Here is an 8,303-nt window from a genome sequence, read left to right as displayed (position 1 = left end):
TGTCATAGATTACTGGAACCTTAAGAAATTTAAAACTTCAATACCAGAACCCAAAACATTAATACCGGAATGCTTAAACCAAATACCAGAATAGAAGATAAACTAATTAAGTATAAACAATAATCAGAAGAGGGGGTGAATTAGTTGTCATAGATTACTGGAACCTTAAGAAATTTAAAACTTCAATACCAATACCCAAAACATTAATACTAGAATTCTTAAACCAAATACCATAATAGCAGATAAACTAATTAAGCATAAACAATAATCAGAAAATAAATACCATCCACATGACACCAAGAATTATACATGGAAAACTCGATAAAGGGAAAAACTAGGGTGGGAAGCCTACCCACACTCAGATAATACTTCTACACTAAGTATGTGAATTATAATTGAGGAGCCTGCACTTGCAAGAAGGCCAATAGCCTAGAGGGCACTACTCATCACAAAAGGAGTCTCACTGACTACATAGAAATCCAAACTACAATCTGAAAGAATCAATGAACTACAAATATAGCATCTCCTATGCCTGATTATAGTTTTGGTTAAGCTCAATATCAAAGGACTAAATCCTCTTACATATACCCAACTCGATTTTCAATGATCAACCAAATCCTCTACCTGAATGATATTACATTATTCGCACATTACATATCCATATCCCTTACCATGATTATCTACAATGAGATCTTACATAATATATATACAAGCCCTCGACCATAACCAATCAGGTCAGCCAGCAGACAATAAAAAAATTACATAATTACAAAATATGTTGGGCTAAGAGCAAACAAATAATATACAACCCATAAGACATCCCAGAAACACATCGAGAGGTCCAATCCACATGTTACACTAAGTTTGTCCATAACCTAGATCAATCGGGACCCAATTTAGGTCCACATGCTAAAGCAATGATCTCCATCAACCAAGTCTTGAAAATGATCACCATAAGCATCCTAAATCTCCACTAGAAGCTTCACCAACACCAATTATGCATATCATCAAAGATCTTCAATAAAGCTCTGCTGGTGAAACCCTCGTCGAAACCACAAACCAAGCTTCTAAGCAAACATGATAGCATCTGATCACCAGAACAAAACCAACTGACTAAATATGAACATGAGTAAGACAATTCCATAACCCAAACATACTAGAGCATACCACATCATGCCAGATCCAAACCAACCATAAAATACACAACCTACTGAGACCAGAAGACTACCAGTAAAGCATCCAAAATAGCTGGTGTTGACATCAATGCAACACATAATCATTTCCTCCAAATGGCCAATAGAATTGTAGTAAATTTGGAAGGTATTAGGAAAGTAAATTAACCCTCTTTCATAATAGACTAGTTGAATTAAGCAAATTGAGACTAAGTGTAGAAATGACAAATAAATGATTATATCTTGAGATAGAGATGTAGGATGAATCTATGCACCTGGAACTAGTAGTAGAATGTCAAGATGAAGCTACCCTATGAATCTGAGTAAAAGTTACTGGGACCATGTGTAAGTTGCACACGGTCCTCTCAAAAATCCGCGCACAGAAAAGGGTTTTTTTCTCTTTGAAAATGAAGCCAAAACCTACAATGATAGTCACACACCTGCAACCTACACATAGAAAAGAAAGGGAAATGTTGTTGGGATTAGGGGTTTGCCTTTAGGTCAAACCCTATTTTGGAATTAACCAAGTGTTTGAAAAATGTTGCAAGTAAATGAAAGGAAATGTCTGAAGTAAATCCACCTCAAGGAGGGGATGTAATTGAAAGGTTGATACCTTTGTAGACTAATTTGCTTGAATGGATATGTGAAATAGGATGTCTTGAATGTTGATATAAATCTCCTCTTCAATGGTTGAATCCTTGTCTTGAATGCAACACCTAGCCTTGAAAGGAAACTTGAAATGTTTAATGCTTGAATGCTTAGTTTCACTCATGACCAGCTTCACTTCCCATTGACTTGTTATCGCTTATGAAAATAGGAGGGGAAGTGCTCCTTATATACTTGCCATATAGGGATATTTAGGTATTTTCTCATCTTAGGCCAACATAGAGAAACTTTTCCCACTTCACAATTGACAAGCCCAATGCAAGGGGGGACCAAAGGGGGCCCAAAATAGGGCTAGGCTAGGGGTGCCATGCCCTTGTCCTACCCTGATTTAGGACAAGTAGCAGAAAAAGGTGGGAAAAAATGATGGAAAAATGCAAGGTATTGATGGCATGATCATGTTTCGGTCTCCGATCAAGATTAGGGATTCATATGCTAATGCAAAGACCCAAATGTGGTTGAAAATTGCAAGCATCATAATTTTATGACACTGTAGGTAATATGAAGTGGAAAAACAGGGTTGGATAAAAAAAATCTAGCACAAATCCTTAACATACTAGTTTTTAAAAGGTCTTTAATTATCTATAATGATTACGTTACAGATTCCATAGCGGCAAATGAGATAATTCAGGATGAACTTGGAAATTTGTTTGCCAATTGTGAAAGTGATGGGTATGGCTTCCACCCACTAAGTGAAGTATTCAGTGGTGGTTATTATTAATTTATGACCATTGGATGAGGCAGGGTGGACTTCTCATATGAGATTGAGACCCCATTGTGAGAAGGTTCATGGTGTGATAAATGGCTACAGATCCTAAGAAGGCGCATGAATTTTGTCACCGTGTTTTTAATAGGGGATACACTTCTTCACATATTTATATGCATCTTCTTCCATTGTAGGCTAGTAGTATCCTATGTAAAAGAGATTCTTAGCCAATTTGAGGCCATTTGAGTGTGCTCCATAGATACCTTCGTGCACTTAAAATAGTGCCCATTCAGCCTCCTCTTCGTCTAAATACCTTAGGAGGGATCCATCAAAATGCCTTCGAAAGAGCATGTCATCAAGGATAGTATATCAGGGAATTCAGTGGATAAAGGTTTGTTGTTGGGTTTTAGTGAGGTGATGTTGTATTGTAGGTAAGTGTACATTTCTTGATACCAAGGGGAGTCATGACCAACGAGGATGCATACCATTTCTGATTTAGGAGCATCATATGCCAGAATTAGGAGTTGTTCAACCAAGAACTCACACTTTTGACTGTTTGTTGATATTTGTAGGAGGGAACCAATTATATCCATAGCATTAGTGGCACAGTTGTTATCTCTAGGGATCTGATCAAACTGGATAAGAGTGAAATGTTGCTTGAGGTCTTCAATTTGTTAGACAACTCAAATAACTAGATGACAACTAAGAGAGGGGGTGAATTTGTTGTCAATGGATTACATAACTTTAAGCATTCAAACCCTTATAACTAGAACACATAAAGTCAATACCGGAATGCAGAAACTAAATACCAAAATAACTGATATAGCAACTAAGCATAAACATAAATCATAGAACAGTTACTATCCATCTAGAGCACATGACACCAAGATTTGTACTTGGAAAACCCTGTAAAGGGGAAAACCATGAAGGAAGCCTACCCACAGTCAGATAATACTTCTACAATAAGTATATGATTACAATATGAGGGACCTACACATGCAAGAAGGACAACACCGTAGAGTGCACTGCTCATCACAAAAGGAGCCTCACTGACTACAAAATAAATGTAGACTAGAATCTGAATAGAAGTGTGAACTGCAAAGATAGCATCTCCTATGCTTGAGTATAGTTCTGGTTAAGCTCAGTACCAGAGGTATTAAACCTCTCTTACCAACCCAATTCAATCACCTATGATCAACAAAAAATCCTGCATAAGAGTACAACATTATTTACATAGGTAATCACATAACCATCCCATAACCATAATCCCATGATCTACCAAGAAATTTTACATCATATTTATACCAACTTGGGACCTAAACAATTAGGTCGGGCACCTAAAAGATAATACAATAAATTCATCACAAAAACCCACAATCCAATGATCAACCAAGTCAGCCTAAGATTGAAACATCATAATCCAATCAATGAATCCAATTGACAATGCATTGGGAACATCTACCAACATGTTACACAAACTGGTCCATAACCTAGATAGCACCAAACCCAAAATAGGTCTTCATAAACCAAATCCAACACTAGCGATGAACTGGAACACAAACAAGATAGCCATTAGCATCTTGAGAACCTTCTAGAAGCTGCACCAACACCACTTATCACATGCATCAAAAGACATTCAACAAAGCTCTATCGGTAAAATCCTTACTGTAACCAAAAGGCTTACTAGAACAAATGATAGTATTTGAGTCATCAAATCCCAAACTAATTGATCATGATACACATCTAAATAGCAAGAATTAAAGATTCAATTCAATTCCAAAAACCAAAGCATACCGGAGCATACTTGATCAATATCATAATCCAACCCCTCTACCAAAACCAACTAGAAATTAGTAAACAACCAAAATAGTCGGTGTTGCCATCAATGAAAAACATCAATGCAACATAATCAATTCCTCCAAATTGTGAACAATCTCCCGCTTTAGCATTGATGGTAATACTAGATGTGAAAAATATCCAAGTTCTACGAAATGCCAAACAAGTCTCCCCCTATGGAAGACAACCAACAATCTCCCACAAAATGATATAGTAATGAAGCTCTAAACAAAACTCCCCTAATGAATATATCTCTCCCTTATGTTTTTCACAAGAATAACTCTCCCCCTTTGACATCAATGTCAAAGATCTAACATAAATATCAAACAAAAGTCATAAATCATCTAATTCTTATAGCTGACTACTCCCCCTAAGTAGGAGCACCACTACATCGATCTGGAATGTGTAATAGCTCTGATAATGCATGTTAGACTAATGCCAATCAACATCACTTAGGTCTCCACCGAAGGGGCAGAAACCCCGAATCCATCTCTGAAGTACTCAAATGATTCTTTAGGCAAAGTTTTAGTGAAGATGTCTACAATCTTTTCTTTAGTGTTCACATAGACTAGTCTGACTTCATTAGCTTCCACCTTCTCCTTCAAAAAGTTATACTTGATAGATATGTGCTTTGTCTTGGAATGAAATACCAAATTCTTTGATATATCAATAGCAACAAATTTATCACAATGAATAACTACAGGTTGATTGCAATCCACCTTTATATCTTTCGTTTTATCCATAGAACTTGTGCATAGTTAGTAGAAGAAACAACATACTCAACTTCAACAGTAGATAAAGAGGTACATGACTTCTTTTTGTTGATCCATGAAACAATTTTCTTTCCAAAAAAGAAAGCTCCACCAGATGTGCTCTTTCAGTCATCAACATCTCCAACCCAATTTGCATCTGTATATGCACATAATGTAAAGTCATCATTTTTAGGATACAACAAACCATATTCAGGTGTTCCTTGCAAATACCTAAAAATCCTTTTCACCACACTCTCATGATTTTCTCTAAGACCACTCTGATATCTTGTTACAATACAAATTGCATTCATTATATCCAGTCTAGTCTGAGTTAGATGTAACAAACCTCCAATTATAGACTTGTATCTTATAGTATTTATTGGTGTAGATGCATCTATCTTAGTCAATTTGTCACTTGTAATCATTAGAGTGCCAGGTGGTCAATTCTAAAATACTTAACTATCGTTGTATGACCAAACCATAACTCATAAGGTGTCTTACCGATATCTCCTTTGATATTAACTCTGTTGAATGTGTATACCATCATGCTTATAGCTTCTCTTTAGTAGACATGAGGTAGATTAGCTTCCATCATCATAGTTCTAGCTACATCCAAGATAGTTTTTTTCTTCCTTTCCACAACTCCATTCCGCTGAGGTGTTTGAGGTGCAAACAATTGTCTCCTTTTCCCATTCTTCTCACAATAGATGTTAAATTCACCAGATGTGAATTCTCCAACCTGATCAAACCTTAAGAATTTAATCTTCAATCACATCTCTGTCTCAACTTTATCTTTAAACATTTTGAACTTTTCAAATGCTTAAGACTTATCCCTTTGAAAAGTAACCCACATCATTCTTGAATAGTCATTAATGATTAGCATGAAATATCTATCACTTTGATTCTAGTAGGACCACACAAATCAATATGAATAAGATCAAGAATATCATTATATTTGTCTTGTATACTCTTATAAGAAGTTTTGACTTGCTTTCCCATTTGACATTCCTTATATATTCAATTATAGGGCTTTACAATCTTACGTATATCTCTAACTGCCTTAGTAGAACTGATCTTCACAATGCAATAAAAATTCACATGACACAACCTTTTATGCCATTACTAACTCTCATCAATTTTTGCAATCAAACATTTCTTCTCACTAGAGTTAAAATGAAAGATGTTACCTCTAGTGTATGTACCGATTGAAATCTCGAATTCAGATCTGTTGATAATCTTGCCTTTTCCATTCTTGAACTATAATTGAAATCCTTTTGATAGTTCTGGTACTTAATATAAGTACAGATCCAATAGCCAACAAGATGAGAGGGGGGGTGAATCATACAAACTTAATCATCAATGAAAACATCAGATTCAACCTCGGTAACATATATCAGTCATATAATAAAAAACTGTCAAAAATGCAAACTCAAAAGCATATGAACAATATAAACCTCATAACACCAGATTTAATGTGGAAACCCATAATAGGGAAAAACCACTGTGGGATTTCAGACCCACTAAGAAATATACTCTTCTAGAGTATGCTCGGTTAAAAGCAAATCCTGTTAAAGATTAACAAACACATTGCTAGATGTGACCCAGTTAAGGGATTTCCCTCAGATCTATTAGGATCTTCACTTTGTTAGAAGTGACTTTGTCAAGGATTTCAAACACTCATTTAGAATGTCACCTTGTTAGATGATTTACATATAAGACTGTTAAGTCCACTCGATTAAGAGATTTCCTATCACTTTCACAAAATAACAGTAATACAATCTATCTACAATTTCACATCTAAAATGCTAAAGTAGATTCTTATTTGTTCAATACAATCTAGACATAGAACTAATCTTTTCTATTTTCTAGGCATCAATACTCTATTATTCTAACAGGTCTTGAAGCTTCTGTGCTCGGTAATCACTATGTAGCATCCCTTGTGCATACACTTGCCCGCATACATTGTTTACCAACAGTTCCTTATTTATAAACAATCTTCTAACCGCTTAATCTACTTGATCACATTTCCCATGATCAATCATAGCCATCAGATCTTCAATCTTGTCCAGGTTCATTGTATCTTTTGATCTGAAAACATTTTACCCCACCTCAGAACGTGCACATTCATCTTGGAACTTGTGTTCGGGTAATGCGGTTCAATCTGAGCTGTAGATCTTCTTGCCGACTTTCCATTGCTTTAGATTCGTTAATAAACTTTTTCTACGGCTTGCCAATCATTGATCCACTCCAACTCATCGGCATCTTTCATTAAATATCACATGTAAACATTTAATGCATTCTATTATAGCTCGGTTATAACTCGGTGAATACTAAACTTTACTTGGTAGATATTTTGTCTTCATTAACTGACTACGATAACCTTAGGGTTTACTAACTAGGTTCCCTGCTTGATAACATAGTATAGTATTGACCTTTATATTTTATAACATATGTATGATGTTAGAACAATCTAAAACATCAAGATTTCATCATTGTCTAACTCGGTAGAGTTGCCCATTGAATAACTTATCCCTTTATTCATCATATTATTTCCTGTGTCTTTATCGACTTCTTTATAATCTTCATATCATATTTCTTAAGATATGGCAACATCATACTGAATTAGAAAATCAATTTCTTGACATCAATGACAAAATAATAATATCAAGACAGTAAAACATCTTTAATCAGTTATGTCCATAATCATCAACAACCTTCTCAATATCCTTGTAATATTGCCAACAATCTCCCCCTTTGGCATTGATGGCAAAACCAATTGATTTAACCTTTAAAAATTTGGATTGTTGTGATTTTGAAATCCTGAAATTCTCTCCCCCATACATCAGACTTCTCTTCTATTTTCAATCTGTAGTGTCTTTTCTTAGTTTTCTCAGTTTTCTCCCCCTGGGTAGGTCTTCTCCTTCTTGGTCTTCTCCTTGGTCTTCTCCCCCTTTTACAACAATGCCAAAAAGAATAGAACTAAAACATAATTTCTTGCTATAAGAAGTTATTTCCTGCTATTGTGTATCAACTGAGTCTCGGTCAGAGCATTTGTTTACAATTCTGTATCATTGTATCATTTGTTGTATTATCCTAGTATTATTTCCAGTACACTATCAGAAAAACATTCTAAAGTGTATCACTCTAGCATCAGCTCCCTAAAAGATATTCAAT

The sequence above is a fragment of the Cryptomeria japonica genome, chromosome 7 (genome assembly GCF_030272615.1).
Source record: "Cryptomeria japonica chromosome 7, Sugi_1.0, whole genome shotgun sequence".
Classification (NCBI taxonomy): Eukaryota; Viridiplantae; Streptophyta; class Pinopsida; order Cupressales; family Cupressaceae; genus Cryptomeria; species Cryptomeria japonica.
The sequence above is the reverse complement of the archived record's forward strand: the minus strand, read 5'-3'. Positions refer to the sequence as shown.